Raw genomic sequence first — 12,500 nt, 5'->3', positions numbered from 1 at the left:
TCGTGTTGTGTACGTGTCTGCGGTAGCACCAGAATGGCGGCCGTGGATGTCGTAGGTTGGATTGTAAGATTGTGTAAGTTCGTATTTTTTTTAATTTGTAAATAACAAGTTAGAAAAAAATTAAACCCTTCCAAGATGGACAATAAATAAAGCCATAATATTTTATGGTAAAGTTAAGAGCCTACGAACCATAGTTTTTTAGGAGATGTGATTATTGGATTAACCAATCAGAAATCGTCTGTGGCACACACATCTCTGTTTTATAAATATATAGATATAGATAGATATACATCCAGATAAATATTACTACACTTAAAGCCAGACAAATATTAGCCCACAAAATATATACAATCGGCAAATATGAACAGTGTGCCAGTATACAGAAATACATTCATTCACACATAGACACACATACACACTCTCATTTATATGCAAACGAACACACTCTCGCACGAAACACACATATGTATACCTAAATGCATGTATATATATACATGTGTATATAGTACATATATATATATACATATATATATAATGTGCAATCACATTTTTATAAATGCCTGTGTGTATGTCTAAAACTATTCTGCTTTATGTCAATGCAACAATAAAAATATGCGACAGAGTATCTCATCTCTTATCTTCGATGAATGCAAGAAAATGTGTTTAGAAAATTTAGGGCGATTGTTATAGTTCATTATACCATTGAGAACGGTCAGTATTATCTCCTGCATTTCACTCCCATTCTCGGACTAGATTGTCTTTTCGTCTCCTATATTAAAAAAAAAAATGTCACAACACGGACATGAAATTTGAAAGACGCAAATTGCTTTTCTCGCTGACCTCACTTGCACTCTTGCCCTCACTGCATGTGTGCAATATGACGGCTCTGAATATTTCTTAAATTGTCATGGAAACGGTATGGATAGAATTTAATAAAGCTTTTTTTTTCTATACAAATTAATATATATATATATGACTATATATATGTCTATATACGCATATATATATGTCTACATATACGTATATATGTCTATATATATACATATATATGTCTATATATATACATATATATATGCACATATATGTCTATATATGCACATATATGTCTATATATACATATATATGTCTATATATACATATATATGTCTATATATACATATATATGTCTGTATATATACATATATATGTCTGTATATATACATATATATGTTTATATATATACATATATATGTCTATATATATATATACATATATATGTATATATACATATATATGTCTATATATATACATATATATATGTCTATATATATACATATATATGTCTATATATACATATATGTCTATATATACATACATATGGCTATATATACATATATATGTCTATATATATACATATATATGTCTATATATACATATATATGTCTATATATACATATATATGTCTCTATATATACATATATATGTCTCTATATATACATATATATGTCTATATATACATATATATGTCTATATATACATATATATGTATAGAGGCATATATATGTCTATATATAGACATGTATATAGGCATATATATGTCTATATATAGACATATATATAGACATATATATGTCTATATAGACATATATGTATATATAGACATATATATGTATATATAGACATATATATGTATATATAGACATATATATGTCTATATAGACATATATATGTCTATATAGACATATATATGTGTATATAGACATATATATGTGTATATAGACACATATATGTCTATATATACATATATATGTCTATATATACATATATATGTCTATATATACATATATATGTCTATATATACATATATATGTCTCTATATATACATATATATGTATATATATATACATATATATATGTCTATATATACATATATATATGTCTATATATACATATATATATGTCTATATATACATATATATATGTCTATATATACATATATATATGTCTATATATACATATATATATATGTCTATATATACATATATATGTGTCTATATATACATATATTTGCCTATATATACATATATATGTCTATATATACATATATATGTCTATATATACATATATATGTCTATATATACATATATATGTCTATATATATACATATATATGTCTACATATACATATATATGTCTATATATATATAATAATATAAATATATATATATATATCAATATATCTATATATAAATATATATATATATCAATAAAGATATATAACAATATATATATATATATATAACAATACGTGTATATATATAACAATATATATATATATATAACAATACGTGTATATATATAACAATATATATATATATAACAATATATATATATATATATATATATATATATATATATATATATATATATATATATATATATATATATATGCGTCTGCATATGTAAAAAATCTTTTGAAAATTTTATCGTCGTAGAAAATTTTACAAGTAGAAACCACAAATATGTGCTTGGTGTTAGATGGTCCTATATCTTATAGCTATATTAATTAAACATATTTTCATATTTTGCTTTATAATGCATAAAATAGTGTCGCAAATAAAAGTATCTTATATTAAAGGTTATGATGTCAACAAACAATAATTCGATTTAGATCCCAATGTTATTCATAAATAAAATGTATATTGTCGTTTTATTGAACCACACATGTGGATATATGTGATTAGTGATTAATAATTTTGTCAAAGTAGAATGTATGGAAATGTTATGTTTTATACTGCTGCAATTAAACAGATTAATTGACAATTTTGGCCAGCACTTTTTTCGACAATAAACACTCATTTTTCAATAACAATATATTGGTTTCAGAACTCAGGTTTCGAACGACTTGCACATTTAATAATCCTATTAATGTAAGACATATAATTCGCAGACAGATTCGTAATCATTTCGTTCCATATTCAGGTAAATCTCCCTTCATGAAAGACCTGTTTTCCATTGAGTTAACGTCCCATTTACTATTTTGGCAATTAGCTTGACACTCGGACTTCATGGCTCATGGATGTATTTTTTCACATGTTTTCCCAGTCAGTTTTATAAAGCAGGAATCAATAGTAGAACATCTCCAATTCGCATGATTATTGTGTGTATTATTTAATGCTCTCTCGATATTTTTAATGTGTCAGAGTCATTAAAGTTTCTTTACTTTCTTTAATGACTTTATCTTAATTTTCGTTTCATGTTTACCCGATGATTTACGTGGGGGCTATCCATTCTGACTTTGGCGCTTAATTTTCAAGTTTTTACTAAGCTTTCCATTGTTCAACAGTAACATATATTTTATTTTACTAAGCTTTTCATTGTTTAAATACAACATGTATTATTATCGCCGGGCATGTAAAGGATTGTATTTTATTACAAATCCATTTAACTGTGGGGGGAATAAACAAAATCTAATAAACTGTTTGAGAGAATATAATTAAATATAAAACAATACCCTAAAATATGTTAATTTTTAGTGTAGTTATAATAAAATATGTTATGTTATACTATAGTATGTATATATATATATATATATATATATATATATATATATATATATATATATATATATATATATACAGTGATGATCATATTTATTGGCACGTTAAAATAAAAGTTAAATTTTTTTCTAACAAATTCTAAAAAAGGGATTAAATTAAAGAAAATAACAAAGTATATTATGTATTTTTAATTGGCCTTTCCGATGCAGCAATCGGATTTTAGAAAAAATAAATAACAAAGGAACAACAAATATAATTGCAAAAAAAACTTGTTCAAAATTATTGGCACGGCTTTGTTTTTCTTTTAGTATCAGTATAATCTCAATCAATTTCCGGTTTACGTGATTTCTGAACTTTTTTATAGCAATATTATGCTTGTTTAACGCTAATTCAGTGAATAATTTTTTTCAAATAATTTTTAGATAGCGATTTATTTAAACTATTATAAGTGACTAAATTATAATTTTCAATCGCCATGGTTAAAACTAAGGAACACAGCGAAGACGTCAAGAAGCCTGTTGTAGCATGCCATACCAATGGGGAGGGCTATGATAAGATTTTAAAGATGCTAAACCTTCCCTAATCCACTGTTAGAGCCATAATAAACAAGTTCAAATCGCAAGGCCACGTTATGAGTTTAGAGGGTAGAGGGAGAAAAAGGATTCTTTCCCCAAGAGATGAACGGAAAATTGTTCGACAAGTAAAACAAAACCCAACGATCTCTGTTGGGGAGATTGTTGATGAACAGAGCACGTCTGGAGTGAATGTATCTCGACATACAGTTGGTAGAGTTTTGAAGAGAGCTGGTTTAAAAGCATGTCGTCCGAGAAAGACTTCCTTATTGACGCCTATGCACCTGAAAGCAAGGCTAGCCTTTGAAAAACGTTATATTGATAAAGATGTTGCATTCTGGAAACGTGTTCTATGGACTGACGAAACGAAAATAGAGTTATGTGGCCATAATAAAGTGTCTTATATTTACAGAAAATCTGGCGAAGCTTTCCTGCCTAAGAACACCATACCCACAGTGAAGCACGGTGGAGGCAGTTTGATGTTTTGGGGATCCTTTGCTGCCTCTGGACCAGGGTGACTTGTTAAGGTCAAAGGTAGCATAAAAAAGGAAGATTATGTTAAAATATTGGATGAAAACCTGAAAGACTCTGCTAAAGAGCTCTCACTTGGTCGTCGTTGGTGGTTCATGCAAGATAATGACCCAAAGCATTCGGCTAAACTGACTAAGAAATGGCTTTAGGACAATCATATTAATGTTTTGGAGTCGCCATCACAAAGCCCAGACCTTAATCCAATTGAAAATTTATGGAGAACATTAAAATTGAGGCTAATGCAAAGGAAGCCTAAGAATCTTATTCAATTGGAGGATTATTGTCAGGAAGAGTGGGCTACAATTATACTGAAGAGTGCAACAACTTGGTTGTAAACTATGAAAAGCGACTGAGGAAGGTAATCAAGGCCAAACGCTATACAATTGATTATTAAATAAATCGTGCCAATAATTTGAACAAGGGTTTTTTGCAATTATTTTTGTTGTTCCTTTGTTATTTATTTTTTTTCTAAAATCCGATTGCTGCATCGGAAAGGCCAGTTAAAATACATAATATAATTTGTTATTTTCTTTAATTTAATCCCTTTTTTAGAATTTATTAGACAAAATTTAACTTTTATTTTACCGTGCCAATAAATATGATCATCACTGTATATATATATATATATATATAGATATATATATATATATATATATATATGTCATTAAGAAAGACTATTAAAGAAAACAGGTACTTGTATTTAACAGTGCCTATTTTTAATATATAGCCTTACATCTCGTACTGTGTGAATATAAATGATTCCTCGTTTTTTAATTTACAAAATGGTATATCCATACGCCAAGGAGATGAATAGACTTTGGATATAAACGAACTTATTTATTTATTGTCGTGTAAACCAGTTGAGTCTAATATAATTTTAACAGGATTTGCTACAGAAACTTTGTATTACGGTTACTTCTCATTCTTTTTTATTGAAACTGCAATGTTAGATGCAGTTAAATTAAAACTACACAAAATTACAGAATGAATCAACATTTCCTTAGCTTGTAATTCTCAGGGGTTTTTTTTACGTAAATAATTTAGAACAGGGATAAAAATATAAATAAACGATATTATATACTCATTATTTATTGTTAGATGTTATGAGAAAGGAAATGCTATTTACATAACATTATAAGTGATAATCGATAATTATACAACACTATAAATAAAACACATCAGACTTAACAGTTTTATTGGAAAAAGTTTTACATAATGCTGCCTAAATCTATTCATTGTAAAAATGTACGAAAGGCTTCCTCAATCCCCCCACAAAAAAATAATGTAATTTGCTCTTTTGAGAACGTGTTCGTTACATTCGCATGCTTACACAAAAATGCACACGCAGCAAACGAAATCAAGGGCGAATTAGTGGATGAGTTCGAATATCCCGTCCTGTAATGCTTATCGGTTCGTGCACTTATGAGTGCGTAACAATTTACATTAGTTCATGTATGTATTTATAAAATTATTACTATTTATATATATATATATATATATATATATATATATATATATATATGCATATACATATATATTTGTGATATGATATATATGCGTGAGATCATATATATGTATATATATGATATATATGTATGCATATACATATATATTCATACATATATATATATATGTATATATATGTATGTATATACATATATATGCATGCACACACATATATATATTATATATACATATATATATATATATATATATATATATATATCAACCTGTGTATCGTTTTATTACTCTATTGCAAGTCGATATTTACTTTTTTTTTTTTAAATTACTATGAAACGCAGAGAAGTAAAGTTTCGTACAATGGAATATCATAACCAGGTATCTTATTTCCATGATTTTTGTCGAGTTTGACCAAATATTTGTAAAGTTACGCTTATTGTCTATTGTCCAGTCATTTTAAGTATTTTACACTATATTACATGCGCATAAAATGTTTATTTTCAGTATTAAAACAATATTCTAACCCCATACTTCTATTTATATGAAGTAAATAACATATCCTATAACAATGTAAACAAAAAAGAACAAATATAATATTATTTGGCTTAATGAAATATTTTTATAATCCCATGCTTCAAAATATCGTTGAATAGTCTCCTGTCAACTGATGATGGCCAACAACAATTTCAAGATGGTACGATGCTAAACGAAACTTTCTAAATATTCTTCCAAATTAGATCATTCGACGAAAATTTAGCACTTACTTCATTAATTTTTATCTTTATTATTGGGGCAAACTGCTCAATTGGGTTTATATCTGGAGGAAAAAAGAGATCATGTCATCATTTTTTACACTAATGCCTAATGAATTAACGTAGAATGTCGCAGCCTTGGCTTAGTAGGGTTGTGCATTTTCCTTGGTAAAAATCTATTTCCGGTAATGCACTAATGGAAGTACTTCAAGCATGATTAACACGTGCCGATTTAAAAGAAATCCAAGATGATTCCTTTGTCCACACATTTGATCCATCAAGGACGGGGCTGGCAGCATCGGGGCATTTTCAAAGCTGGCTTTCATGTATTTCTGAGCACAAACAGACGTTTTTCCTTATGAGTTTGGTTTATAACATATCTTGCTATATGGACTTGATGCTTCTTGAAATATCGATTAAGTTAAATGAAGCAGCGCTGTAGCTTGCTGCTTGATAAGTTGACGACGAATTTATCAAACATCACGAGCAGAAAGTGACCTTCTTGTGTTTTTTCCCTCCTTGGTTTAAGTTTAGATTGCCTAAGAATTAAGACAATGTTCTTCGAGCTCTTCTTATCTCCCGGATACATCTACGAAAGGTACGTTTTCTGCAAGACCTGCAACATCATAATCCTTTTAACTCGGTGCCAATTGACCCTTTTAAATGCACTTTAGAAATAAACACTGAAGTGGCACCCACTTAAATTTACAGAAATTGGAAATTAGCATAACTTATTGAACCTTTGTTTTAATAAAACAATATACACTGAAATTAAGCACATTATTAGGCTGTTCCAGTGTACCAAATTTGATGTATTAGCATTTCATAGTAATTTACAAATTAAAAAGAATATTGAATTGCGTAAAGAGACACACAGGGTTTACTGATACACTCACACACACACACACACACACACACACACACACACACATATATATATATATATATATAAGTTTTATATCTGTTTCATAGCTCATCAGTGCGGCTACACAAGCAATTTCCTCCAGCCAGGATCAAATACCAATCATGGAACGACAGTTGGGGCTTCTAACCGTTGCGCTATACGGCTGCTGCTATACCGGCAGTTAATTAACAATGTTTTAACATTGTCCAAATAATAAAGCTCATTTTTTTTTTACACAAAGAGCATCGCTTCATATGCTAATGGATATTTCTATAATACTTCTTTAATGATCAACCTAAGATAGGGAGCATTATAGTGATCAACATACGGTACTCTTTCGCTGTTTCAGACTCATCGGTGTGGCTAGACAAGCAACTACCTCAAGCCAGGATCAAAATTCGATCACCCTAACGACATTTGGACCCTTTAGCTCTAGCGGTATACAGTTTGTGCTAAGCGGCCAATGAATAAACAAAGCTTTAACATTGCCCAAGTACCTCAGCTCAATTCGCTTCACAAGTTAATAGTAATTTTCATATAACCTTAGAAAGGGAGCCTTATAGGCACATGCGGTACTGTTTCGCTGTGTTAAAGGTAATCACTGCGTCTAGACATGCTACTTCTTCAAGCCAGGATGTATATATATATATATATATATATATATATATATATATATATATATATATATATATATATATATATATATATTATATATATATGTATACATATGTATATATATATGTATACATATGTATATATGTATGTATACATATGTATATATGTATGTATACATATGTATATATGTATGTATACATATGTATATATGTATATATATATACATATGCATATATGTATATATACATATGTATATATACATATGTATATATATACATATGTATATATATACATACATATATATATATATGTATATATACATATGTATATATATGTATATATACATGTATGTATATTTGTATATATATATGTATATATACATGTGTATATATATGTATATATATATATATTTATATATATATATATATATAATATTTTAGTCCGCGTAAAATAATTGTACCTCTGAAAAAATATTTCTGATTAAGAGATCCGCTTAAAATTAGTTTTCATTTATACGCTGTTCTAAAGTAAATCTATATCTATCAATTTATACAAGTGAAAATGGCTGAGTGTGTTTCTGTTTACATTTCCCTTCCACATACCTCTGTCAGTTTTCGGTATTAATGCTTGGGAGAATTTTTTTTAATTGGGTTTTGACCAACAATTTGGTTTTCAGGGAGTCAAAGTTCTAGGATTTAACCTTTAAAAACTCTATTGAACTCCTTCGGCAGTTTTGAATCTAAACACTTGAAATTTTTAATGTAGGGTATTTTGACATGGATCGACCTTGATTTGAGTCCCCCAAATAAATGTTAAGAGTCAAAATTTTGGTACAATTTATTAAAAAAAAAAAAAATCCGTGCGATCTCTAATAAATTACTCAGCTAATTTCTTGTCCGAACATTCGAATTTTTACCGAAAAGGGTATTTAGTGATACGGCAAGTTTTGAATCGGTTTGGGTCGATAATTTGAGCTGGCAAGGTGCCAAAGTTCCAAATATTTGAACTTTCCGGTGTCTAGCTATTACCCCATATTAGGGTCTAAACATTTGAAAGTTATATATAACGGATATTTAGACAGGGAGCACACATATTAATCAGTTGTGGAGCGAAAATTAGGTTGCCAAAATGTAGAAGTTGAAAGATGTATAATTTGCAAACTGGGGTCAATGTAAAAAAAAAATGGAATTTGCGGTCTTTACGAAATTACTCAGACAAATGTTGGTCTAAAAATGTGAAATCTTACATGAAGGTTATTTACACGTAGTGCATCTTATGAACAGTACATAGGGTCCAAGAAAAGAATCATTTTCTTATGGCAATTTTCTGTTCAATAGTTTAATATTGTAATTGTTTATATTTATTATTTAATTAAATTTTACAGTATGAACGGAATTCTATAGTGTATCTCTATTAGTAATATTATTTAAATATTAATTTTAAATTACACATTAGTATGCGATAAGCATTATATCTGCACACATATCACATCGACTAGTATCTTTATGTACACAAAGCACTAGTTTTCATAGATAAGTAAAAGCAATTCTTATGAAGAATTACACACGCTTTCACACGCCATGAGTTCAGTTATTCTGTTCAAACATTTCATGGACAAGAAAGTACATCATATATTATTGAGGTACATGATGTATTTTTTTCGATATACGAGTTTCTTATTTTTGTAAAGAAGTGATAAAGCCGAACTAACCTTATCAGAAGAAATACAAAAAAGGGAAAAAAGAAATAACTCTTGTTCAGAAAAAGCAACAAAAACAATTACTGAATTTTCTCTCCCTTTTGATTTCCCATGAGACTCTTGGCTTTCTAAGAGAGTGAGAGCGACAGTGGAGCTTACCTGTTAAATAATGTTTAAGCGATTTAGGATAAGGCGTCGTCCCTTTCATTTCTCATCGTCGTAATCGCGTTCTAATCTCGTTGTCGTGTTATTCTAATAAGATTAGTTTAGAACCGCGAAAATTTGTGATCACCTTTGCCCCCCTCTACAAGTTATGCTGTGAAGTATGCACTGTAAATACAACCCTATCTGCCCGGTTAGTCTATCTTCTGTCTCTTGTATTTCTACAATTTTAAGTAGGGAAGCATACACTTTACTCTTGAATGTAAAATTTGGTACTTAAATATGCTAGGATTCTATGTTTTACAAATATCAAATAAATAGTTTAAGGAAAGTGTAAATGGATTCCTGCATCTACACTGATTTACCCACCTGTTTTAATCGATCGTTTTGTGTATATATATATATATATATATATATATATATATATATATATATATATATATATATATATATATATATATATATATATATAGTAAGTTATAAAATGTATATGGCGATTCATCTCCACTGAATATTCCGCGTTTAATCGACTCAAGGATTCTTCAGGCTTATGGTTAATCCCACCATACATTTTATAACTTACTAAATAGCTCTACCTACGTATTGAGAACTTTTGAAATAAATACTTCAAGTTTACGCATAAATCTATACTTTCGTATATTAATTTTATGTGAGTAAATTAAGTAGTTATATATATATATATATATATATATATATATATATATATATATATATATATATATGCGAGTGGCGAGTAATAAGTACTGCCCCTGACAAAATTTAAGATGTGTGATCTAGCTGAAATTTTGCATGTGTAATGATTTATATCTCTACGGGTTATGTGGTAAATCACAGCTCTGAACTAATTGTGGCTTCTGTTTTATAGGTGGTTGAACTCAGTCAGGTGTGAAATGGAGCCTGTTGAATGTCGAGCAGTGATCCGGTTTTTGTATTTGACAGGACGCACACCACAGGAGATTTTTGCTGAAATGAAAGAAACTTGTGGTGCTTATGCTCAATCATATGCCCTTGTAAAACGCTGGCATCGTGAATTAGAACATGGCCGGAAAACTGTGGAAACATCTCCCAGACCTGGTCGGCCCCCTTCTGCCATTGATGAGCCATCTGTTCGTCAAGTTGAGGCTGCTATTTTGGAAGATGACCGCATTACTATACGCCAAATAGCCCAAGATATCAAGATGAGTACAGGGTCTGTGGAAACTATCATTCATTACAATTTGCATAGGAATAAGGTGTCTGCCAGATTGATTCCCAAGTTGTTCACTCCATTCCAGAAGCGAGAACGCGTCGAGTGCTCGAGGATGAATTTGGCGATGTGCCAAGGAGATGTGCCAAAGTTTTTCAAAAGACTGATTACACAGGATAATACCTGGGTGCATCACTATGATCCAGAGACTAAATAAAGTCAATGCAGTGGAAGATCTTGGAATCACCACCTCCAAAGAAGGTAAGGATGAAGGCCTTCGCTAGCAAGGTCATGCTCACAGTCTTATGGAACCAGGACGGAGTAGTGATGAAAAATTTCCGGGCAAAAAGTACCACAATTACAGGAGCGTATTATGCTTCAATTTTGAGGAAATTAAGGGAAGCTATCAAAATCAAGAGGTGGAACAAGATCAGTAAATTTACCTTCCTTCTGCAGGACAACGCTCCTGTCCACAACTCGCATGTCGCCAGATCAGAAGCATGGACGGGTGGTTATGAAAGTCCCCCATCCTCCCTACTCTCATGACCTTGCACCCTCTGACTTTTACATCTTCCCAGCAATGAAGTTGTTTTTGAAAGGAAAGCGTTTCCTAGATGATGCAGCCTTGATTTCTGAAGTCACGTCCTGGTTGGAGGACCAACCTGGTGTGTTATACAAAAACGGGCTCCAAACTATGAGAGACATGCATTACTCTGGGTGGTACCTATGTAGAGAAAGACTAATGACTGTGCCTAGTTGCATTGCTCTACATCTATAGAAAGTGGGTCAGCGGCTTTCTTATTGCATACCTATTGTATATATAAATATATATATATATATATATATATATCCTATATATATATATATATCCTATATATATATATATATCCTATATATATATATATATATATATATATATATATCCTATATATATATATATCCTAGACAATACTGAGCTGAAAGGATTTATATATGCAGTTGTCAATATATATAAATAAATATTAATATACTAACTGGTGTTGGGTTTGTACATTATAATTACATTTGTTAATCTGAATA

This window comes from Euprymna scolopes, chromosome 27 (assembly GCF_053919585.1).
Source record: "Euprymna scolopes isolate OS-2025 chromosome 27, ASM5391958v1, whole genome shotgun sequence".
Classification (NCBI taxonomy): domain Eukaryota; kingdom Metazoa; phylum Mollusca; class Cephalopoda; order Sepiida; family Sepiolidae; genus Euprymna; species Euprymna scolopes.
Note: the sequence above shows the minus strand (reverse complement) of the source record.